Source organism: Magnolia sinica, chromosome 9 (assembly GCF_029962835.1).
Source record: "Magnolia sinica isolate HGM2019 chromosome 9, MsV1, whole genome shotgun sequence".
NCBI lineage: Eukaryota > Viridiplantae > Streptophyta > Magnoliopsida > Magnoliales > Magnoliaceae > Magnolia > Magnolia sinica.
Genome location: NC_080581.1, coordinates 73,544,139 through 73,570,902, shown reverse-complemented (window position 1 = coordinate 73,570,902; position 26,764 = coordinate 73,544,139). Strand labels below are relative to the sequence as shown.

The following is a 26,764-nucleotide window of genomic DNA, read 5'->3' as shown; positions in this document are numbered from 1 at the left end:
AAAGATATACAACACCCAAAGTCACTGTCTTACCGAAATGGTTGTTACACGGCCTGGCCGAATCTGCACCTGCTCTCCTCTTATTGGCCGGGTGAAACCAATGCAACCTACTGTGATGTTTCTTAAAATTCCATTGATTCCATTTGTTTTACCAAACGATATCAGGAGTTTGGCTCAAAAATGAGGTGAATGACAATCATTAAAATCTTCCCAGGGCCCACTGTGCTAATTATATTTCATCTAAACCCTTCAAAAGGTCATTTCATCCCCCATAAGATCACACGAAGAAAGTGCTGGACAGGTGAATATTTCCAAAAACCAATGTGGGCTCATGGCTAGTTCAACAGTGGAGGTTCAACGCCATTATTTCAAGTAGTGTGATGCACTTAAATATTGAATGTAGCTCATATTAGGACCCACATCTTAAATTGAGCTAGTAAAGCTAGTGGACCGTGATTTCTCATAAATATCATGGTGGACACTCCAGTTTTCTGAGTTCTTCCATTATATCGATAGTGGTTCAATAACAATATTTCAAGTGTGTAGTCCACTTGATTTTTGGATCTTCATTATATTTCAATCTATTCATTAAAATGATCCAGAAAAACTGATGGACGGGTAGATTTATTAGAAACAATGGGGCGCACCACATGATAATGGGCCTAGCTCAACTGTGGGCATTAGACCAACTTTGGTGAGGCTATAGGCTATGACCAAAGGGCCCACCTTGATGTATTTGTTGTTTATCCACGCTGTCCATATGTTTTTCAGCTCATCCTATGACATTAGCCCAAAATTAAAGTAGATCCAAATCTCATGTGGACCACACCATAAGAAATAGCGGTGATTGAATGCTCACCCTTAAAAACTTCTCCTGGGCTACAAGTTTTGGATCGATGGCCTAAAAAAAATGGACTAACCTTTTCTTGTCCATGGGCCTGTTTCTAACATTGTGGCCACTTGAAGAGTGGACAAGACTGATCTTTGGCTCAGATAGTCGACACAGGAAATCCACTCGGATGGACCGCTTAGATCTTGCTTCCCAACTCAATAACTTGAGATGGGAACTCAAAATGCATAAGTTGATTAGTATTGAGGAGAATCATAGGAAGGTATAGATGGGAATTAAGTTTGGAAGCGGATTAGCTGTTACCCGGCAACACCTCAGTGGATGTTGCCCTTCCCTTACCTTGTGGAGCCCACCTTGATAAAATTTTCTGAATATCCACGCTGACCATCCATTTCTTCATCTCATTTTAAGACGTTATCCTAAAGATCAAGAAGATACAAAGATCATGTGAACCACACCACTGGAAAAAGAAGTAAATGACCATTAAAAACTTTTTATAATCCACAAAAGTTTTGGATCAACTTGATATTAGTATTTTCCCTTCCTCCTCGTCTGGTTGACCTTATCAACGGGTTGGATGGTAAATAAACATTACGGATCTACTTTAAAATGAGACTTAGGTATTTTTAACCGTGACCATTCAATTACCACTGCTTCATGTGGTGTGGTCCACCTGAGATTTGGATCAAATTAATTTCTTAGACCAAATCCTAAAATGGGCTTGAAAAAAACAGATGGATGGCATGGATATATAACAAATCATCAAGGTGGACCCCAAGGTAAGGGTTACACCACAGGTAACAGCTAATCCACTTCCATTAAGTGCACATTTCAAGGATGTTTTTAATAATAGTGATATGGTGATGTGTCCAGTTGCAATATTTCGGTCCTCCACTATCATATTGGAGACATTTTCTTTTAATGAAGAGCTTTCGGTCCCAGTAGAGTACGCTGTGCCTTTTTATGGTAGTATAGATATAGAATTTTCTTTGTCATCGAAAGCAAAAGATTTCTCAATTTTCTTTGAGGTTTGCCTGACGAGCCCGCCTGACAGGTGTATAAAATTAGAATGCCTATTGATATTTGTGTTTTCATTTCATGTAAGTTTATGTGACTTAATTAATAAGTTGGATGGCAAATAAATATTACATTAGGTCTTAGTAAGTTTTTAACGTCACGTGTTTCAATGTTATTATTACTTCCATGGTGTTGTTCATTTGAGATTTTGATATGTTTCATTTTTGGGCTCATGACTTGATTTTTTTATTTTATTTTTAAAAAAAAATGGATAGCATTGATAAAACATGAATAATTGTTGAGCCCACAAAGCACCATCTTATAGCAAACACTATCAATTAATGTACAATTCGCATAAAAAATGTACAAAAAGCAAGCTTTTTGCCTTTTATAGTAGCATGGATGTAGAGTTTTCTTTGTCAGGAAAAGCAAAAGATAATTTTGCCATTTTCTTTAAGTTTCGTCTGACACGCTATGTGACATAGGCGTATAAATTTAGAAGGTGGATCGGACACTGGCATATTCTAGTAACGTCTGGCCAACGGATGGAACTCAGTGGGCCGCCATGATGTATGTATTTAATCCACCGTGGCCATCTAATTTTCCAGATTATTTCACCGTGTGAGTTCAAAAATGAGGCAAATCCAAATCTCAGGTGGACCACTCCATAGGAAAAAAGTGGTGATTGAATGCCTACCACCAAAATCTTCTTAGGGCCACGAAAGTTTTGGATCAAGCTGGTATTTGTGTTTTCCCTTTGTATAGGTATATGTGACCTAATCAATAGGTTGGATGACAAATAAACATTACAACGGGCCTTAGTAAGTTTTTTATGGCATGTGTTCAAATATTACTATTTTCGTGTGGTGTAGTTCATTTGAGATTTTGATTTGTTTTATTTTTGAGCTCATGCCTTGAAATAATGATAAAAAAAGGATGGACGGCATTGATAAAACACAAATAATTATGGGGCCCACAGAGCACCTTTAGTAGCTGGCACTATTGGTGCATAATTCGCATTGAAAATGTACCAAAAAAGCAAGCTCTATGCTTTTTATAGTAGTATAGATATAGAATTTTCTTTTTGATGAGTTGATTGATCTAAAAGAAAAAAAAATAAACATAAAATAGTCTATATATATATATAGAGAGAGAGAGAGAGAGAGAGAGACCTCACATGGTTGGGGTAATACATACTAAGATGTTACCCTATAACAGCTAATCAGCTCCCATCCACCCTATTCGTTAGATCACGTAGACATGGACGAAGGAACAATACAAATATTAGTTTGATCCCAAACTTTTGTGGCCCATCATGAAGTTGCAAGTAGTAGGGATTTAATCTCCACCCTGTGGTACACACTACGCCAAAATGGGTAATTTGCGACGTATTTTTGCGACGGACTTTATCCGTCGCTAAAATCTCTTGGTTTAACGACGGATTTAATCCGTCGCTAATGGAAAAGGTCCGTCGCTAAACCCGTGTTTGTCGAAAATCCGTGGTCTGAACGTCGCTGAATTTAGCGACGGACGAACATCCGTCGCTAAAATCTGATTTACGACGTATTTACGACGGATATTGGTCCGTCGTTAATAGGCGACGGACAAAATTCGTCGCAAAATTTGATTTTGTAACAGCCGAAATTCCCGCCCAAAACACTAGATGGCGCGCTTTTCAGTTGCTTTTGCGACGGATCATGGTCCGTCGTAAAAGGAATTTTGCGACGGATCATGTCCGTCGTAAAAGGACTTTTGCCTCAACATTAATTTTTTTCATTTTTATAGGAATATGGCGGAAATTTAAGTTTTTTTTGTAGTCTAATAATTATTTTTTAATAGAATTTCAGAGGTTTAATTGTACATATTTGTATCTAAGATTACTTTTTAACAATTGATTGAGTGCGAAAAGAAAATTTATTTTCTTTTTATATCAAATGAGTGAAATTTTTATTTTTATTTTTTAATTTAAAATTAATATTTAAATGATTTGTAATATCACATGAAAAAGAATATTGAGAAGTTTAAAAAATTTAACAATGTTTGAGAAAAAAAATAGATTTTGAAAAAATAAAAACAGTGATTTAATAAAAATCTATTTTGTGGGAAAAAGGAATTTTAAATAAACTTGATAAATTTGAAAAAAAAAAAGCATTTGATTTTGAGAAAAAAATAATATCCTGAAAAAGAAAATAAAAATGTGAAAATTTTCACAATGTGGGCCCCACCATAATATTCTATAAAAACAACGAGATTTTGAAATATATATATATATATATATATATATATATATATATATATATATATATATATACACACACACATCATTTTATAAAAGAAAATTGAAAAGTTGAAAACAAAATGATGCTTTTAAAGAAAAAAATCGGCATTTTGGAATTTTTGGGAAAAAAATTAAAATTTGGAAATTTTTTGAGATTCTGAAAATAAAAATTTAAAATTTATATTTTAATTTTTTTGAAATATTTTATAATAAAAATGATATTTTGTTAATAGTTTTCAAAGAAAAATTAAGAGTAAAAAAATATACATTTTGAAAAAAAATAATATTATTTTTAAATAGAAATTGAAATTTACCTGTGAAATAAAAAATATTTGTTAATAAATTATTAGGTACATCCACTAATTGAACCTTTAAACGTTAAAATCAAATTTCACTCAAATTGTTGATCAATTTTGTATGCCCAATATCTTCCTCATATGTAGCTAGATCGAGGCGAGTAACTAGTCAATTTGTGGGTATTGATCAGTAACGCAGAGTGAATGGACCAGACATGTAAGATAGGCCAAATATTCTCGTCAAAATTATGACCCAACTTAGTAACATCGTGAGAACCTAAAAATTGATGTTAGTAAGTTTTCTAGGCCCCATCATGATGTGTGTCGAACATCAACACCATGCATTTGATGTGTCCCCTTTAGGTTATGAGATATCTCAAAAATCATCCGTATATGAAACTCAGGTGGGCCATACCATCTAAAACCATGTGAAGACATCCTAAAAAATATAAAAGCACTTGGTGGGGCCCACATGAGTTTTGGATGCGGCTGAAACTTGGTCTGACCCCTCATCCAAGTGGGACACACATAATGAGTGGGTTGGATATGTGAATCACATTTAGGCAGGCCCAACATATGATTATGAATGTTCCAAGGAAACCCCTCTTTACTATATTTAGGTAAGTTACTCATTACCCTTACCAGACTAAACTCTGTGGGGTCTACCATTATTTATTTATTTTATCCACTCTGTTCATCCATGTTAATAGGTAATTTGAGGTGTAAAGAACAAAAAGGAAGCATATCTAAATCTCAAGTGGACCAAATCACGGGAAATAGTGTGATTGAACCTTTACCATTGAAAAATTCTTCGAGGCCATAGAAGTTTTGGATCAAGCTGATGTTTGTGTTTTATTTTCATTCATATATTTTTGATATTATGAACAGGTTGGATGGCAAATAAACATTACTGTGGGCCCAAGGAAGGTATCAACGTGGAAATCATTTTTCCACACTGTTTCATGTGGCATGTTCCACTTGAGTTTTGGATTTACTGAAAATTTGGAATTAATCCACATCGTTCATCCATTTTTCGAGATCATTTTAGAGAATTATCCAAAAAATGAATCATATCCAAAGATTAAATGGACCACGCTACAAATAAGGGGAACGGATTGGCTACTTCCCTTGGCACCCGCCAATGGCTGGTGGTCGGTGCTCTGTGGGCCCCACCATGATGTATGTGTTTCATCCATGTTGTCCATCTATTTTTAAAGATCATCTTACGGCATGAGACCAAAAATGAAGTATATCCCAATCTGAAATGGACCATATTACAGGAAACAGTGTTTAATGAGTGTCAACCATTAAAAACGTTTCGGGGCCCATAAAAGTTTTGGATCCAGATGATTTTTGTTTTCCCCCTTCATCTAGGCCTATATGACCTAATAAACAGATTGGATCTCAAATAAACAGTACAGTGGGCCTTAGGAGGATTTTAATGATGGATATCCAATCACTATTGTTTTCATGTGGTGTGGTCCACCTGAGATTTTTGGAATAAATTCCTAAAATGATATTTAAAAATGGATGAAGGTAATGGATGAAATACATACATTATGGTGGGGCTCATAGAGCACCGACCACAGCCAAGGGTCTACTTTCGGGGAGACTAGGGATGCAGATTTCCGGCGAAAATTTTCGTAGCAAGTTCCTGCGCAAGGATGCTGGGTGGGGCCCACCGTGATGTTTTTGATCAATCCATCCTGTTCATACGTTTTTATAGCTCATTGTTGGACATCTGATAAAAAATGAGTTAGATCTACAACTCAATTGAGTCACACAAGAGAGAAAATTGGGAAAAGAAATTTGTACCGTTGAAACCTTCTTGGGCTCCATTTTGATGTCTATGGGCCATCCAAACCGTTTATAAGGTCACTCTCAATAGGATAAAGTGAAAGAACTGAAAAAATATCCTGATACAAAATTTTCATGTCCATAAGAATGTTTCAACGGTGCTCACCGAATCCCCATTGTTTCCTCTCTTGTGGCTCACTTGAGTTTTGGATCCACCTAATTTTTGGTCACGTGTCCTAAAATGATCTCCTAAAACGGATGAACGGAGTGTATTTCTCCAAAATATCTCGATGGGCCCCACCCAGCATTCTTGCGCAGGAAGTTCCTGCGAAAGCCTTTCGCTGGAAATTCGGGTCTGGAGGGTAGCTACTGAAGTGACATCAGCAAACCATCTTGATGTACGTTTTGTATCCACACCTTCCATCCATTTGGAGAGATCATTTTAAGGTAATATCCAAAGAACGAGTTAAATCCAAAGGTTGTGTGGTCCACCCAAGATTTAAATCCAAAGCTCCAGTGGACCCATGTACGTCCAACCAATAATGTTTTCTGATTGTGTGGTCCACCTAAGGTTTATTTCAATATTATTTATGGGGGTATTATACAAAATGATGTCGTGAAATGGATGGACGGCGTGGATGAAATAAATCTATCATGGTGGGCCCATAGAGCGATGCCAGGTCCAAAAGTTAACTTACCGTTTTGAATCCAAGTTTTGCATTGTGAGTCTTGTATTTTATGTAAAATAGTGGTGACTCGTCCACAACAATAATGGCTGAGATAAAGAGTTATCCAGACCATCCAAATAATCAGTCTAATTGCAAATTGTAAATATTTATAATTTTATTAAGTAAAAAATCTTAACCATGCAGAAAATGGTCCCATGCATGTACGACCATTAATAGAGCTTGTGTTATAAATTATGGTAAACTCACAATATATGGATTTGAAAATTTTATCTTATTTTCAACAGGAAACCCATCCCACGCCCGCTCCTCTTTTCCCTCTTTCCCTCTTTTCCTCTTCCATCTCATCTTCCATCGAGAAATCCTCCCAGGGCCGTTGGAGCGTCATCTTCCATCGAGCATCATCTTCAAATAGGTGAGTTTTTCTTTCTCCACACCACTTTCTGTTGAATTAATGCCTGTCCACCATTGAAACAATCGGGGCTTGTGGATGTCTCTCTCTGATGTCTTGTGGCTTTGGAAATGTGGTTTTGGATGGGTATATGATGAGTGATTGCTAGCTACACATGCACATGCAGACGGTAGATGAGTGGCCCCCACCATTTAAGATGGACGCGGCCCTGCAAGGACGGACTCCGTCCAGATAGGAGCTCCGTCGCCCACTGTGATTTCCATTATACAGTATGAAATCTCGTTTCCGATCTCTCTCCAGTTTCATGTTTTATGATCGATGATCCTTTCAGTTATTTTTTTCTTCCCGATCCGATATTGCTCGAGGAAACCGGTTTTCATAGCTGGAATTGGATTTATTCTCCTTCTTCAAGTTTTTCGAGGGATTTAAGGCATTGATGCAAAAAATCGGCGTTGGATTTGGCGGTTTTTAACTGATTTTGAGTTTCCGTTTATGTAAATGGGTGGTTTGGGTGGATTTATTTCCAGATTTTCTGTTATCTGGGTCCAATTGAATCAGAACTGTCCGTCTGTTTTTTCTTCAGATTTTTCGATTTTAGCCATTTCTCCGCCTTTTCATATTATTAGAATCATCTCCCTTCGGTGTCCTTTTTTCGATCTGCGTTTGTTTGTTTTTGTTTTTTGTTTTAAATGTTCTTCTTGATTATTTATTTATTTATTTATTTTTTTGAAACTTGATATTGTAGATAATTTCTTGTATATGCAGGTGTTGTTGAAGATGGAGATGATATAACTGGAATGTGAAATATCTTTGCATGAACTTCTCTTCAATCTGCTTGAATCAGTCGGTCATGTATACCTGCATTCGTAGGTTCATACTGTATGCTTGTTCATGCTAGAACATGGATATCCATGTTCTTGGTCATTGGGTGGTGCTGATAGTGGCAATGATGCAATTTCATTAAAAATTGTGTGCATGTTGTTGAGCTGAATCTTGGATGATGGTATTGTCTGCTCAAATCACTTGATGGTGTGGGAGCTTTGCTAAGCCCACACATATGTAAGGCAGCCTGTCTATGCAACATGTGTGCAAGATCTATGCAAATGTGTTTGATGGAGTTCCAATGAGCAACAAGCATGTCACATGTTTGATAAAATTCCTGAAACAAAAATGTGTATTTTTTAGGCCACCTGGTTCAAATAGTCACAAGACCAGTCCTCTCGAGACTCACACGACATAGTTTTGTGATTTGTATCAAATTGGAGGTGACAGTCTGTAGGAATTTAGGTCCCTGATTCAGATTTTCTACAAAATCAATAGATGTAGTGGCATGCATTCTTCAGTAGACTTAATGCATGTATACCATTGTTAGTCTGGTTTATTGCTGCTGCATTAGAATTTGAATGTATCTTTTGTTCTTTAAGAAAACTATTCTTCTAATTCATCCAATCACTTGTTGGGGCTTTGAGTCCAAACAGGTACGGGCCCTATCCAGTCTAGATATATTTTCGAGTTTTCATCCCAAAACATTTAGAGCTTTGTAATGAATTGAAGATAGATTACTCTGGCTATTAATCATATTTCACTTAGTAAGCACTAGTAATTGGAATGCACAACGCACGTTGGAGATAGCAGTCAGGAACACTATCTCTAGACTCTCGAGTGAGATGGAGAGGGGGCCTCTCAACACCTGCTACAGCAGGGCAGCCATTCATGAGATCCAGGCCATTTCTTATGTGATGTTCATGGCGAACATGCCCGAACCCATCGAGAAATCCTCCCTGCGCCGTTGGAGCGTCATCGTCCATCAACCATCACCTTTAAACGGAAGGTCCTGCATTCCGTTTCACCTCCACTAAGGTATATTCTACTTTCCTATTTCATCCCTCCCTTGAATTGTATTACAACAGATTTCTCTAATCCATCTCTTCCTTTTCTTCTCCCAAAATTCAATTATTTTAAGGGTTGAATTCTAGTTTGAAGCTATAATTGGTTACTTTTAGTCAAGGAGAGATATTGTTGAGATTTTGAAAATCTCACAACGATATCGAAAGAAATATGCCAAATGATGATATTATTACAACATTATCGAAAGAAATATGCCAAATATTAAGAACTACGTAGTTTCTTGATCCCAATCTTCCAACATTGGGTACGTAGGCAGCCGTTCATACTAGACCGTATCAGTACAGCCACAAATTTTTTTTTTCCCTTCTCGTAGTGTGGATGCATTTAGTCAGGACTACTTGGCAATAAGAGTGAGGTGGATGTAAGTTCTCGAAACCTTTAATTAATCTTGAATCATTTATATCTTTATCGCTTCATTTATATGCTGTTGTTAGGGTCAACTTGTAACTCCTCAGAACCCGCTCTGCCGTAAGACATTGCAGTGCATGACGGTTCTTAGCAGGTTAAGTTGTAAATTATTATTAAGAGTTGGTTGGATATATTTTATTTTTTGTAAATGTTGTTAATAGTTGGATGATGAATGTATTTGTGAATGTAAATGAAAATAAAAAACTTATGATATATATATATATATATATATATATATATATATATATATATATATATATATATAGATATATTGGTGAATGGATGATGAATGTTTCTTAATAGTTGGATGATGAATGTATTTGGGCTAAACTATCTATTAGGCACATGATTAAAATTGCTTTTGAAAATGTTCTACGCTTTTTAAAAAAAACCCAACTACTCCCTCACCTGAACATGTCATTGCTTCAATTTAGATTTTGTGCAGTTAGACATGGCTACCTGTGTCCAATATCATGCAACGTGGGTATTAGATCTGTCTCAGAAATGGCCAGCCATATCCAAATAATTTATATTAAAATAATAACTAAAATTATAATTTAACAAAATATGTTAGTAATATGATCATCAACATAGCCTTCTCCACACTATATGGGGTTGTCTTTTGTGTAACTTGTTTTGCGAATCATATTTAGAACAGGAATTCTTTTGTGTACTTGGGCAGACTGCTAAGGATTGGTAGTTTAATTTCAGCATCTACTAGAATTGGAGTTGTATCTTTTGCAATTTACGGTTGTTTCTCTGTTTGCAGTTGTACTACACGTAATATTTGATAGTATTTAGCAGCAACTGGCATCGAGTATTGGTGCAACTCTTGTGACAGTGTGGTAGCAGTCTGTTGTACTGACTCCTCTGTTGCATCTTAAAAGTAGTCCATGGGGATCTATTTGTTCTGATGAGTGCAGGACTTGCATGTCATCTTAATGCTTGTTGTGCATTGCCTTTGTATTCTTATTCAGAACTGGAATTCTTGTGATTTTCTTTTTGTAGATGGATAACATGGAGTGCTTTTTCAAGGAGAAAATGGGTGTCATTGCTGAACTTCGAAGTTCTGGAGTACCTATGGAATGTGCCTAGCCATTGCATAGCATGGAAGTAGGTAAAATCATGTACCTAAGCTTCAAGTACTAGTTTACAGGTATAATATGTTTTTTTAAGATTCTCTTAATGACCACAATTGTAGCTAATGTAGAAACTGATCTCCATGATCCCATTGCACCTCTTGGCTCCGTAGCTTTTTTCCTTTTGGAGTTTGATGTATGCAATATAGAAAATCCACCCTAAAACTGATCTTTGGACTTCCTTTCACTTTATTATTATTTTTTTCTTTTGAACTAACTGCTTTGATTTGTTAGTGCTTTATGTATGTGCTTGAGAGTTCATCTTTTGGGTGTTCTATATTTCTTCCATAGTTTGGTAAGGACAAGGAAAATGAAAAGGAAAGCAGCTAGAGTGCAAGGTTTGCAGTTTTTGTATAATGAATGGTACATCGTCTATAGGGCTGTAATCAGAGTTGTAATCTGAAACAAGGGAGGATGGCATGTTTATCCCTTATTTGAAGAGTAATATTTATTTTTCATTTGTCATCTTTGTCTTTGAATGATTAAATTTTTTTTTTCCTTATCCTATTTCGAGGCTTGGTTGCAGAAATATGTGCTTTGACTATAGAAATAGCATGGAACCAGAGCCAGGAAGGTGCAGAAGAACAGATGGAAAGAAATGGTGATGCTCTAAGGATGTGGTGTCGGATCAAAACTACTGTGAGCGCCACATGCATAGAGGCCGTCAACGTTCAAGAAAGCCTGTGGAAGGCAATGCCACTGCCAACAACAACACCACCACCACCACCAAATACACCATCGATTCCAACACCAATCTCCCCATTTCAATCTTCTTTAATTACGGAGAGAATATTTTGTATGTTCAAATTTAAATAGTCTTACTGGGATCCACCACATTGCTTGTAGAAACTAGCACAGCTGAATTACACTGCTGCGGCCTCACCATAAAGCTAATTGCAAGGATCGATCTACAAGCTATGGCCCAAAAACTGGTATTCACCTTTTTCTTTTGTCCAGAAATTTGATTTGGCAGTGATTTTGGTCATGCACGGTTATCAAAGTCGATGTTATATAACATGTTTGAAAGTTATTCGATTCAATATTTTAATAGTAACATATGGCCCAATTAATCTGACCATGTCAGGAATACCAACTTTGAATGATTTGCCAGATTTACTAAATACATGTCACATTTTAAGGACAAGCTCAAACATAAGGTACATCCAAAATTAAAGTGGGCCACATCATTAAAAACAACAGGGAGTTGAAACTTTCTCGGGCCCACTTTTTTTTTTTATGCCCCAACTGTTCACAAGTTGATTCCCACTTTGATTGAGAGCAGACACAAATTCAGCCTATATGAATCCTCATTGCATTGTATCTTTTGTCAATAATGACTAATTTTCCTTCTCAAATTTTTTTTTCCAACAGCGTTTTGCTGCAGTCATAATGCGGATAAGGGAGCCAAAAACAACAGCTTTAATATTTGCATCCGGTAAAACGGTGAGTTGATACTTCATGGGTTATGAGAGACTTCTAATCGTAGAAGGAAGATCTTGTGGCTGATTAGATTGTAACTCTTTTAAGAGAATAAGTGCTATGAACCTTTTCATGATAATTCGTAGAACTTAAATACCACAGCAGGTGTCTGTGCTCTAAGCACCTAGATGATGCGAGTTTATGGTTCTGCAAGGAATGAAGATTGGCAAGTCCAGGTACATGTTTGCTTCCCTTCTGTTGGTATTTGTTGTAAACCGAAGTTCAAGTATTTGGTCTTTTAACTAATACTTTTATCTTTGGAATTATGTATTGCAATTGCTTTCGAGTTGCCCTTGGATTTTGTTTGTAAACCAGACTTGTCAATTTGGTTGATGAATTATTACATTGTTGTTGCGTTTGGATGCAAAGTAGATTGATTTACAATCATTCTGTTTAATTTACAGGAAATGACAGAAACTGATGAAATTTCCCAGTATTTATAGCGAAGAGTTCTACCTCGAATTTCAGCAGGCACTTGTTATTGGGGTTTTATAAGTAGGGACTGCAGCAGCTGGATCTCGTGTCACATTTCAATGATCCAAACCGTTTATATGATGGGCCTCAAAGCAGATGGGGGTTAAGTAAAATAACTCTCAGATTTGGATATTTTCTTTGCTGCTACTTTTTTTGTATTTCTCACATCAAATTCCATTCTGAATTTGTAGGCTGCTTGGATGTCCTGCTCACATTTGGGGCTTATTCAACAGCTAGAGGCATGGTGATCTCAAGGTTGTTTATTAGATTCTTTTGGTTTGGACTCAGTTCAGTATTTGTAACATATATCTACATGTGAGTGTAGTATTATGTTTGAAATTTACATTTTCATACTGGTGTGGCAGACCCATGGTCCCTTTTTGCTATTGCTGTACAATAGTTTTTTATATCCTTGTACTCATACATGCTTCCCAAACTGCATTGCAGGAAGGTTCTGGAGGAAAAGATAACCGGAACTCAGATTCTTTCTATTTTTGGATTTATATTCTTGTGTTGGGAGTTTATGCTGGCATACGCATATTTCTTGCTTTGCTACTTAAATTCCCAGCTTGTCACACCTTGTCAGAGATGTCTGATCAGTGGTCATTCTTTCAATTTTTTAAGTGGATTTAGCAGGTACTTTTATAACTCAAATTTTGATTTTTGAGTCACTGGAAGCAGGTGACACCATTGTCCAGTCAATTACATCACTCTTGGCCCTAATAAAAGCCCACAAGGAATTTCCTGACATCACTCACTTTGTTTCTTAATAGTAAATGGTTTCCTTAAACCTACCAGTATTCTATATTGGTGATCTTGTTGGTCTTAGCAGAGCTGGGATGTACAGCTTTCATATTCTTCGACCATAGCTGGAAAAATGTGAGTGTTATCTTTTCATATTTCCATGTCTTCTACTAATTCTTTTGACATCTTTGGTCTAACATCTTTTTCTAATTGATCAAGGTAATCATAGCAATAGCATTTGAATATTTGATTTCTAGATACTTGGTGATACCTAAATGGAAATCTTTATTAGTGTGTCTTATGTACCATCATTGATTAACTAATATACTTTAGGTCAGCAGTAGATCCTGTTAAATGGCCCACCCAGTTGTTAAATGGGTACCCTCCTGTTTGTCTTAGGAGTTGGTAACTTCACCCACTATTCAAGCCTTTCTTATGCTATCTTCAGTGAATTCGCTGACATGATTTGGTGCCAATGCTCTCTGAATTTAATACACAGGAATGCTATTGTTACTTGGATTAAGAAGAAAACAGGACCTGGTATTCACAATGTAACCACAACTGAGGATGCTGAAAAGATACCAACTGCTGAGAGTAAATTGGTCATGGGATTCCTTGACTCATTGGTGGTACTTTCTTAAACCCTAGATTAGTAAGGCATAATATCTAGAGGGTTGCACTTATAGTACTACTAAGACTGCGTGGATAAGTGATGTGATTAATGGCAGATTGGCAGTGTTACTCAACGAACTTGTAGAGTTTACTTGATCAAGACTCTGGTCACATTGGGTAATTTAGTTGTTTTCTTTAACTGAGAATAGTTGGACACAATCATGTTCTTGAAAGTCTTGATTGTGTACTTCAAAGGCTTTAGCCTCGGTTGTTGAGAACCGAGGTTAAAAATAGATTTAGCTTCGGTTGGAGGCAATTGAGGCTAAAATTTGGATTTAGTCTCAGCTGGAAACAATGGAGGCTAAAATTTTGATTTAGCCTCATTTTGAGAAAACTGAAGCTAAAAAGGTTCTTTTAGCCTCACTTGAAGAACCGAGGCTATAAAAGTCATTTTAGCCTCGGTTGCTAAAACTGAGGCTAAAGCCTTTAGCCATGGGGGTTTCAACCTCGGTTTGGATAACTGAGGCTAAAGGCTTTAGCCTCAGTTTTTAACCATTTTACCCACAGTTTTGAACCGAGGCTAAAGCCCCCTTTTTTTCTTGTAGTGAAATGGTAATAGAGATGCAGTTTCATAAATGAAAGCAGTTACAAGCACTGACAAGTTGTTGCTATCTTCTGATTATGCAGGTGTATCTTGTTGGGAAATAGGAATTTCTTAGTTCCTACACTTTTCATTTGGTCATTTTGTTAGACACTAGTGCATTAAATGCAGATTGCATTGCGCTGTTGTGTATTGATTCCAACATCTAAAGATCTTTTCAAATTGTATTATGCTCTCCCAGTGAATATTATGAAGTTAAGAAATGCTCTTTACCTGAACCTTTAATGGCTAGGATGAATTCTAATATTTTATTTTGTTAATTGGTTTCAGTTGATTAAACTATTCACTTTTTATGGATTTGAGCTGGTTCTTTGTAATATATGAGGGGTTAGCTAGTCTTTTCTTGGATTGAAACTGGTTGTTTGTAATATATGTAGGAAGGGCTCAAAAGAAGGTTGAACAAGAGAAGATATCAAGTAACCAATTCAAGCCAAGGCATAGCCAACAGTTGGAAGTTCTGGGTAATTTCTTTTGTATGGGTCCTAGTTTGGTGGGTAACTGTTTGGAGTGGGACACTTGGGACATTTCCTCTTTTATTGAATTGAGTTGTTACCAATTTTGTGAATAGGATTCTTATCAAACAATAGTGTGAATTATTTTTTGAATGACTATCAGGTGCAAGATTTTAAATATAATAATAATAATTTACCGATATTTTATTTTATTCACAGATATTTTAGCGACGGACCAAATCCGTCGCTAATTTCCGACCATTGAAAATAACGACGAATTGTGGTCCGTCGCTTACTCATATTAGCGACGGACCTTATCCGTCGCTAATTTCTGACCGTTGAAAATCCACGACGGATTTGAGGTCCGTCGCTTACTCAAACTAGCGACGGATCTTATCCGTCGCTAATGTTTTCAGCGACCACTTATTTTTTGAATTTTACCGACGGATTTTTTATTTTTTACGACGGATTTTATCCGTCGCTAGAAGGCAACGGACCTTATCCGTCGCAGATTAAACGACGGATTTTATCCGTCGAAAGAAAAAAACGACCCAGTAAACAGCGACGGACCAAGCGACGGACGAAGTCCGTCGTTTATTTGGTTTTACGACGGATTCAGTCCGTCGCAAATTAGCGATTTTGGCGTAGTGACACTTGAGCCTTGGATTTGCTTCATTTTTTGGCTTACCTTAAAATGGTTAAATGTATGGACGGTGTGGATAAATTAAACCCAACTTGTGCCGAGCTCCGGATAGGATGGGTAGTACCTAATCCGCGTCCAATTTGTGCTGGATTTCCTAGTTGTTTGGGGACGTGGATTTCTTGAGAAGAAGTTCCTATGCTTGGAAGCTACGTGGGGCATACCATATTAATGTTTTTGAAAAATTCATCCCGTTTATCCGTTTTTTCAGATTATTTTAGGACATTAAACGAAAAATCACATGGATCCAATACTCAAGTGGGCTGCACAAGAAGAAACAGCAGAGAGTTTCGCTGACCACTGTTTAAATATTTTTATGGCCACAAAAGTTTATCATAATGCTAATAGTTTTATGTTTTCACTTCATCGCAGTGGAAATGAACTTATAAACAGTTTTGGATGCCACATAATCATCAAGATGGAGCCCAAGAAGGTTTCAACGGTGGAGAACTCTTTCTCCAATTTTCCTTTTCGTACCGACTTTTTGAGTTTTGGATCCACGTGATTTTTGTTCTCATCTTTTAAAATGATCTGAAAAAATCGATAAATGGGGTGAATTTTTTTAAAAACATCATGGTGTGCCCTCACATTGCATCTGAGCGCAGTCATCCTTTTTCCAAAAACCAGGGCTGTCAACGAACCTGGCCTGGGTAGGTCTCGGCCCGGATTTTGAAATGTTTTGGGCCCAGATATCGGAGCGTCCTATTAAAAAATCTATAAGCCCGACCCGGCCCATTGACACCGAAAACCGAAAGCGGACGACTGACCAATCAAGCGCGTTTATCGTCACATACGTCCGTATGTATGGTAATAACCACACATGCGGGCTGTGTGGGACCCACCCATAATTCTTACTTGAAATCCAAACCGTGCATTTGATTAGAATCCTTATTTTCACAGAATATTCCTAGAATTACCCGTATAGGAAACTCAGGTCAGCCACATTAAACAATGACAGGTAACAATGTACAATCATACCTAAAATCTATTTATTTTTCACTCGTTGACCCATGTATACAATCTGTGCTGTTCACCTGAGCTTTTCCATCTCCCGGCACCTGATTACTGCGTGGATAGCATATATGCAATGGGCCCCATGTCAGTGCTGTATGCTACAAGCCTACAATACGCAATTCATGTCGACATAGGTCAACACAAAGGGGAGTAGATTGGGTGCAGCTCCGGTCTCGCCTATGATGGTGCGGCCCTGACCGTAGGGCTCATTTTGATGTATCTATCCAATACAGACACCGTTCATCCGTTTTTCCCGATCATTTTAGGGCATGAGCTCAGAAATGAAGCAGATACAAATCTCAGGTGGACCATACTATAGGAAACAGTGGTGATTGAACATCCCACCGTTGAAAATAATCTAGGGCCCACCATAATGCCATCCCACATCTTGATAAGGTCACATGAACCTGGATAAAAGAAAAATAAATAAATAAATATAAGCTTAGTTCAAACTTTTGTAGCCCATAAGAAGCTTCTAATGGCCAGTCACCGCTGCTTCAAATGATATGGCCCACCTGAGATTTGGATCTATTTTAATTTTTGGCTCATGCCATAATATGACCAGGAAAAATGAATAGATGGCATAGATATAAAATATACATCAAGTTGGGCCCCACAGATATAGATTACATATATCAAGGTGACCCTGATTGTGGGGCCCACCTTGATGTATGTGACTGCATCCATGCTATTCATCTGTATTGAAAACTTAATTTGGGTCATGATCCAAAAAATGAAGCAGATCCAAATCTTAGATGTACCATAGTGCGGAAAACAGTAGTAATTAACCGCTAAAACCTTCCTGTGAGCTACAAAAGATTTGGATAAGATGATATTTACGTGGCCTCTTTGTAGAGGTTTGTGTGATCTTATCAACAGGTTGGATGGAAAATAAACATTGCAGTGTACTCCATGAAGTTTTTAATAGTGGGATTTAATCACGACTGTTTCGTGTGGTGTGGTTCATCTAAGATTTGGTCATGCTTCATTTTTTAATATCATATCCTAAAATAATGAGCTTTGAAAATGGTTGGACGGTGTGGCTTAAGGCACATACATCACTGTGAGCCCCACAGTCAGAGACCCACCACCCAGGTGGGGATCCAGGGTCTCACCTAAACCGCTCCTGCCACAGCAGCATATGTTTGAAGAAATCGGATTGCGTACTGAGTTACTCAGTACGCTGTTATCGTACTGAGTAAACTCAGTTGGGCCCACGTTGAATGTATGTGGTCTATCTACACCGTCCATCCGTTTTTCCATCTAATTTAAGGGGTTGAGCCCAAAATTGAAGTATATCCAAAGATCAAGTGGATCATAACACAGGAAACAGTGGGGATAATGATTTCCACCATTTGAAACCTTTCTAGGCCCCACAGTGATGTTTATTTGTCATCCAACCTGTTAATAAGATCATGCAGACATGGATGAAGGGAAAACACAAATATAAGCTTGATCCAAAACTTCTATGCCCCCAAGAATTTTTCAACAGTATACATTCAATTCAAATGTTTCATGTGGTGTGGTCCATTTGAACATTATATAAGCTTCATTTTTCAGTTGAGCCCTAAAATTATCTGGTAAAATTGATGGAAGGAGCAGATCAGATACATAAATTATGGTGGACCTCACAGAGTTTACTCAGTACGCTAAGCGTAGTGAGTAACTCACTATGCAATCCGCTTCCATGTTTGAAAGTTAGCCCACCTTACTTGACGGGGCACCATCTATGACATTCCGTTCCAGCGTGCTTGACCGGGCATCATTTATGCAGTACAATCCACATGCCTTACTAGGGCGGACCGTTAATAGAGACTGACTAAAAAACACAAGGGTGGCCTATCTTGTTTTCAAACTTTTCTCCGAAAGCATTAACAGTCAGTATGTAATGAGAACTCCGAAGCTGCATACATATCCTAATATTAAATTGTGGAACACATTTACACTTAAACATTCCCAAATCAGATTGTTTGAATAATCCCAACCTCTGATCGGTGGACACCTATTTCTTAAAATAGGATAGCATTATTGGATATTTTTCATCTTCAACCTTCTAATAAATATCATCCAATAGTTAGATAATCAAATAAATATAATTTTTTGCTAAGAATAAGTTTAAATTAGGTATAATTTCAAGGTAATCAATCGTTTGAAGTCAAAGAAAATCGACATCAAAGTTCGGGAGAGCGAAAAAGAAGCTGATTCAAGTACGGAGAAGCATTGATAAAGCATATCAAGAAGGCATATTTGATGGAGTTTTTCCTCCTCAATTCAGAGGAGAGATGAAGCAGCGGGTGAAAAATCGGAGTAATTCACCGCGTTGCTCGACTGGTCGTGGGTGGCGCTCGACCGGTCGAGTGGGGCTCGACTCAAAGTCCAGTGACCATCTAATTATTTTCTCCGAGGTGCTCGACCAGTTGAGGGAGGTGCTCGACCGATCGAGTGGGCCGCTCGACCAGTCAAGGACCCTGCTCGACCAGTCGAGCTTATACAGATTCGTTCCATGATTTTGTGCGGATTACGAAATTTTGAGGCCCTTTCGCAAGAGGTGTGAAAGGGAGTTTCCTAAACTATAAATAGGGGTGCTTAGGGCTTTTCTAGAAAATACAAGAGGGTTTCCTAAAGCTTTGCAAAGGTTTGCTAAAGATTTTAGGGTTATCAAAGGTGTGTCTGTGTGTGTGTGTGAGAGAGAGAGAAAGAGAAGAGAGAGAGAGAGAGAGAGAGAAAGAGAGAGAGGAAGCTTGTGTTGTGTGTTAGGGCTTCAAGCAAGCCCTAACACATCTTTTATTATATACATACTCGTCCTCGTAATCGGTTAGATCTCTCCGATTTTTTTTTTAATTCTCTTGTTGTTTATCCACTCCTGCATGAGTGAAGAAGGTTGTAACGTTCTACTTCATAGTGGATTGTTAATTTGGACGAGGTCCCGTGGTTTTTTACCTCTTTAAGGGTTTTCCATGTAAAAATATTTTGTGTGGTGTGTGGTTTGTGTTTTGATTTATTTCATTGCTTTATTATCTCATAATTCTGGTCTATTCTAGGAGGCTAGATCCTAAGGTTTTATGCAAGGCCCTCAACAAAGTGGTATCAAAGCTAAGTTCATTGAACGGAGTGGGATCGGTTTTGAATTATGGAAGGTAACTCATCAAGGATGATCAGCCTCAATGGTTCTAACTGGACCATATGGAAGGCTAAGATGGAGGACTTGCTTTATTACAAAGACTTATATTCTCTAATTTTAGGCATATCAGCAAAATCCAAGGATATGTCTGATGATGATTGGAAAAGGTTAGACCGGAAGGTGGTAAGGTTTATTAGACAATGACTGGATAATTCTGTGTTTCACCATGTGTCTACGGAGACCTCAGCCGCTAGCCTATGGCTGAAATTGAAAGGGTTGTATAGGAGGAAGACAGCCGACAATAAGATTTTCTTGATACGATGACTTGTGAATCTCAAGTTCAAAGATGGTGGTTATGTAGCCGAGCATATAAATGAGGTCAATAATATAGTAAACCAGCTCTCTACTATGAAGATGGTCCTGGATGATGAATTATAGGATTTGCTATTGCTTAGTCCATCGCCTGACAGTTGGTAGACATTAATGGTGTCTCTAAGTAACTCCGCGCTAGACAGAAAGATATCCATGGAACAGGTAACTAGCTGTCTCTTCAATGAGGAGACAAGGAGGAAGTCTCAGGGGTCTACTTAGCAAGAGGCCCTTGTGACACAGGAACGGGGGAGAGGAAAGAACAGAAAGGGCAGGAAGGCCCGAAAAGCAAGAGGCCCTTGTGACACAGGAACAGGGGAGAGGAAAGAATAGAAAGGGCAGGAAGGCCCAAGAAAAATCAAGAGGCAAGTCGAGTATCAGGAAGGATGTTGAATGCTGGAATTGTGGCAAGAAGGTCCACTGCAAGTATGAATGTTGTGGTAAGAAGAACGACAAGAAAGGAAAAGGAAAGGACAAGAAAGATGAATCAGATTCTACTGCGGTCGCTTCAGATGGCGATATTGTAGTTATTATTTCAGCAGATCACGATGTATATCTCACGGCTACGAGTCAGGACATCGACTGGGTGATAGACTCGGGAGCCTCGGTTCATGCGACTCTACACAGGGATTTCTTCACAAACTACAAGTCAGGTAACTTTGGGACCGTGAAGATGGGAAATTCTGGTATATCGAAGATCGTAGGGGTCGATGATATTTGTGTGAAGACTGATATAGGCTGCACATTGGTTCTCAGGGATGTGAGGTATATCCCAGACCTTCGCCTCAACTTGATGTCGATGGGAAGGTTGGATGATGATGGCTATGAAAGCCGGTTTGCTAGTGGCGTTGGAAGCTCATCAAGGTTTATTGATCACAGCTAGAGGAAAGAAGTTGCACCCTTTACAAGATAAGTGTCAGTATGTGCAAGGGTGGGTTGAACGCAGCGAAAGATTTAGCTATTGACATATGACACAGACGTCTAAGCCACATGAGTGAAAAGGGCTTCAGCTACTAGCGAGGAAGCGGCTCCTTCTAGACGTGATAGGTATACTTCTCAAAACCTATCTTGATTGTTTATCAAGGAAATAGCATAGAGTTTCATTTATTAAATCTGCTTCTCATGTTAATAAAGTGCATGCATTAGATTTGATTTATTCTGATGTTTATGGTCCTATGAGGATCATTAAAATGCATCCGCACTGACAATAGTGGTGAATACATCGGTGACTTTCATGAGTATTATAAGTCCCTGGGTATACGGTATGAATAGACAGTTCCCAAGACCCCCCAGCATAATGGTGTAGCTGAGCGAATGAATCGCACCATTGTAAAGAGAATTAGATGCATGTTATCCCATGTAAAATTGCCCAAGACGTTCTGAGGAGAAGCAATGCACACGGCGGTGTATTTGATAAACAGGTCTCCATCAGCCCCGTTAAATAGAGAAGTGCCTGAGAAGGTGTGGACTGGATAGGATCCATCGTCCAATCATGTCAGGGTGTTTAGATGCATGGCATCCGTTTACGTACCAAAGGATGAAAGGTCCAAACTCGATATGAAGATCAGGTAGTGTGTGTTTTTGGGGTAAGGTGATGAAAATTTTGGTTATAGATTGTGGGATTCAACCGAAAGGAATCTCGTCAGGAGCAAAGATGTGATTTTCTTTAAAGATTAGTCTATAAAAGACATTGGTAAGCCAGAGAAGAACCAGCCTAGTTCAGGTGAGATAGAGGACATGGATCTGGTTATTCCTCCCGTAGTGCCTGATGACGGGGGAGTACAATAAGGTGAAGAGGATGAGGGAGTTCCTACAGAAGATGGACCGGGGGAGCAAACCCACTTGATACACCTGTTGAGCTACAGGTGAGGAGGTCATCTAGGGATAGACATCTGTCCAAGAGGTACTCGCTGCATGAGTACATTATGCCGACTGATGGGGGAGAGTTAGAAGATTATTCTGAGGCCCTAACCGACGAGCATAAGGGGAAGTAGTTGAAAGCTATGCAAAAGGAGATGGAATCCTTGCATAAAAACCACACCTATGATATGGTGAAATTGCCTAAGGGAAAAAATACTTTGAGGAACAAGTGGGTGTTCAGAAAGAAGGTTGAGCAGAAGAATTCACAGACGAGGTTCAAGGCCAGACTTGTGGTGAAAGGGTTCGGCCAGAAAAAAGGTATAGACTTCGAGGAGATATTCTCACTAATGGTGAATATGACATCCATATGGGTGTTGTTTGGGTTGACGGCTAGCATGGATATGGAGATAGAGCAGTTAGATATTAAAACTATTTTCTTCCATGGTAACCTGGAAGAAGAGATCTACATACACCAACCAGAGGGGTCCGAAGTTAAGGGCAAAGAGCATATGGTGTGTAGGCTGAGGAAGAGCTTGTATGAGCTGAAACAAGCTCCATGGCATTGGTACAAGAAGTTCGAGTCGTATATGTTGAAGCACGGGTATGACAGAATGGAGTCGGACCACTGTGTATTCACGTGCAAGTTCTCAGATGGTGATTTCTTAATTCTGTTGTTATGCGTTGATGACATGCTCATCATAAGAAAAAATATTAAGAAGATCGACAGGCTGAAACAGGAGTTAGGTAAGTTGTTTACGATGAAAGACTTGGACCTGGCTAAACAGATCTTAAGAATGGAGATAACTCGTGACAGAAGCGGCAAGAAGCTTTGGCCGTCACAAGAGCGGTATATTAAGAAAGTCCTAAAGCGGTTCAATATGAATGCAGCAAAGCCAGTCAGTACTCCACTAGATGGTCACTTTAGATTGAGCGACAGGCAGTGTCCCAAAACGAAGGAAGAAGTAGAAGAGATGTAGAAGATACCCTACGTGTCAGCTATAGGAAGTTTGATGTATGCTATGGTATGTACATGCCCAAACATAGCATATGCGGTTGGTGTTATCAGTCGGTATCCTGCCAATCCTAGCAAAGAGCATTAGGCAGCGGTGAAATAGATACTGCGGTATCTAAGAGGCTCATTCAAGTTCAGCTTATGCTATGGTGACGAAAAACCTGTGTTAGAGGGCTACACAGATGCAGATATGGCATGCGGCATAGACTCTAGGAAGTCTACATCGGAGTTTATGTTCACATTTATAGGGGGAACAGTTTCTTGGCAGAGTAAGCTACAAAAGGTCATAGCATTGTCGACGATAGAGGCCGAGTACATTGCAGTCATAGAGGCATGTAAAGAGATGCTTTGGATGAAGAGGTTCCTACAGGAACTTAGCATAAAGCAGGAGCAGCACGTGGTCTATTGCAATAGTCAGAGTATTATACACTTGAGTAAGAATCCAAGTCAACATTCAAAGTCAAAGCACATAGAGGTACGGTATCACTGGATCAGGGATACTTTGGAATAGAAGGTGTTGCAACTTGAAAAGGTCCACACGGACGACAATGAGTCAGACATGATGACCAAGGCTTTACTCAAGGAAAAGTTTGAGGTTTGTAGAAATCGAGCTGGCTTGAAGAATATGAATCCCTCCTGAGTCGGAAAGGGAGAGATTTGATGGAGTTTTTCCTCCTCAGTTCAGAGGAGAGATAGAGCAGCAGGTGAAAAATCAGAGTAATTCATCGCGCTGCTCGACCGGTCGAGTGGGCTGCTCGACCGGTCATAGGTGGCGCTCGACCGGTCGAGTGGGGCTCGACTCAAAGTCCAGTGACCATCTGATTATTTTCTCCGACGTGCTCGACCAGTCAAGGGAGGTGCTCGACTGGTCGAGTGTGTTACTCGACCAGTCGATGTTATGCAGATTCGTTCCACAATTTTATGCGGATTGCGGAATTTTGAGGCCCTTTCGAAAGAGGTGCGAAAGGGAGTTTCCTAAACTATAAATAGGGGTGCCTAGGGCTTTTCTAGAAAATACAAGAGGGTTTCCTAAAGTTTTGCAAGGGTTTGCTAAAAGGTTTAGGGTTATCAAAGTGTGAGAGAGAGAGAGAAAGAGAGAGAGGAAGCTTGTGAAAGGGAGGTTCTGCTCGTAGTGGTGATCTACTGCGCACTTGATTCTCAGCGCTTCTACGTCCTCGTAATCGGTTAGATCTCTCTGTTTCTCTTTTATTCTCTTATTGTTTATCTACTCCTGTATAAGTGAAGAAAGTTGTAACATTCTACTTCATAGTGGATTGTTAATCTGAACGAGGTCCTGTAGTTTTTATCTCTTTGAAGGTTTTCCACGTAAAAATATCTTGTGTGGTGTGTGGTTTGTACTTTGATTTATTTCATTGCTTTATTATCCCATAATTCTGGTTTGTTTTGGGAGGCAAGATCCTAAGGTTCTGTGCAAGGCCCCCAACAGTATTAACATGCTCAATCCAACTAGTAAAATTTTATATTTTAGTCCATATAATTTGAAACCCAAACTTAAATAAGTCTTTATGTATGACCTCTCTAGAGGGAGTGTACGTGAATTACTTCGTATGTAAGACTAATTGAATGTTATTCGTTAGCCTATAAAAAATCCTTGAAGTTTCCAAGGAAGTCACTAACATAGATGCATACGTGTAGATTCTTTTATAGGATTACATAGGTTATTTGGTGAGCATATAGAAAATCTTTTAAGTCTCCAAGGGAACCATTGACACAAATGTACACGTGTTCTACCAACACGGGTGTGTATGTATTAGTCCTTGTGTAGGACTAATTGAAGGTATTGGTTAGCCTATAAAAAATCTTTGAAGTCTCCAAGGGAATCACTAATATGGGTGCGTATGTGTAAGTTCTTGTGTAGGATCACATAAGTTATTAGTGAGCCTATAAAAAACCTTTTAAGTCTCTAAGTGAGCCACCGACACAAATGTATATGTGTTCCACCAACACGAGTGTATATGTGTAGGTCCTTATGTAGGACTACTACCGACATAGGTACGTATGTGTAGGTTTTTGGTGAACCTATTAAAAATTGTTGTAAATGTTTTTAGTGAACCTATGGAAAACCAATTGAGATAGTGAAATATGGTACACTCGAGTTTGAGTGCATTTGCCAAGAGTGGAGTAGGTACTTAACTGAATTGTTATACATCAGTGTATTTGTGATTGCTTATGCGGATGCATTTCTATTCTTACTTGTGATTAAATTTGTTTAATTCATATGGATGCATAATTAGAGTATATACTAGGCACCTAATTTGTAAAACACTCAATTGATAATTCATATTTCACCCCTTAGACTACTTTCCTCATATAGCTGTACCTTTGCAGTATATGATATTGGATCCACTTAATTAAATATTGGTAAATAATTTTAAGTAGTCCTATTCACCCCCTTTAAGATTTAGTCATAATTCTAAGCCCTGTAAGCTTTCACGTACAGTGGTATCATGTTAGATAATCCATGCAATTTTACTTTATTCATTACAAATTACTAGATTATACATAAAGGTGGCTAAATAGATGATCTAATTGCTTTAGTTCTCAGTCATAAATGACCGCCCCATGGTCTCTCTATCTATCTCAACGCTTGAGGGTCACAGGCATTCAGTTCGGATCGAGCTGTAAAAAGCTCTGGTATGCCCCACACAATACACACATACTAATGATTAAGTTTTGAGCCAAACATCTTCACACATGAAAAATCCTTTACTAAAAGAAAATATCACCGTTATTCAATAGTTCACAACCGATATATTGCAATAGGAAAATATTATTATTAAACATAACCTTAAAATTTTCACTTAATTTCCTTCCATATGAGTTTGAAATAAATATGCCTATGATTTTCCTCAATACTGTTTCACGTGGATTGATTGTTGGGTAAGAAATTCCTATGCTTAGAACCTAGGTGAGGCCCACCATAATGTTTGTGCAAAATTCTTCCTCAGTTCATCTGTTTTGTCAAATCATGTTAAGACATGAGCCTAAAAATGAGGTACATCCAAAACTCAAGTGGGCCGCGAAACATTTGTTAATCTATAAAAATTTGGGATCAAGCTAATATTTTTATGTTTTGATTTCATCCTAGTAGGAATGACTTTATAAATGGTATGGATGGAAAATAGACATCACCATGGACCCCATAGAGGTTTCAAAGGTAGGTATTTCCCTACTAAAAACATCATGGTAGGCCACACCTAGCTTTTGAGCATGTAGCTTCCATCGAAAGGTGATGAGCAATTTGTGTTAAACACTATTCAATACATCTGTTCTGAGTTTGTATCTCAATGAAAGAAAGGTCATAACAAAAAATAGACTGATGCCCCGACTTAGGTGAGTGTGCATCCCATGTTATTCCTTATAGTGTGCGCCATCTTAGTTTTTCACCAAAATAATTTTCAAAACTTAGGGGTAAGTTGAGGCCATTCATATGATGAATGGGTTACTTGATGTG

General features: G+C 38.3%; 1 long non-coding RNA gene across 3 annotated transcripts; it reads left to right on the top strand.

Annotated features, from left to right (window-relative positions):
- The first annotated feature begins 11,320 nt into the window (after positions 1–11,320).
- Positions 11,321–13,372, top strand: LOC131256453 (uncharacterized). 3 transcript variants are annotated; one of them, XR_009176827.1, is made up of 7 exons: positions 11,587–11,723; positions 11,903–11,948; positions 12,163–12,234; positions 12,373–12,446; positions 12,675–12,846; positions 12,936–13,059; positions 13,192–13,372. It is a non-coding gene; the product is annotated as an uncharacterized LOC131256453 (long non-coding RNA). The 3 variants fall into 3 exon arrangements; XR_009176825.1 differs by having other exon boundaries at positions 12,357–12,446; XR_009176826.1 differs by lacking the exons at positions 11,903–11,948; positions 12,163–12,234; positions 12,373–12,446 and having other exon boundaries at positions 11,321–11,587.
- The last annotated feature ends 13,392 nt before the right edge of the window (positions 13,373–26,764 follow it).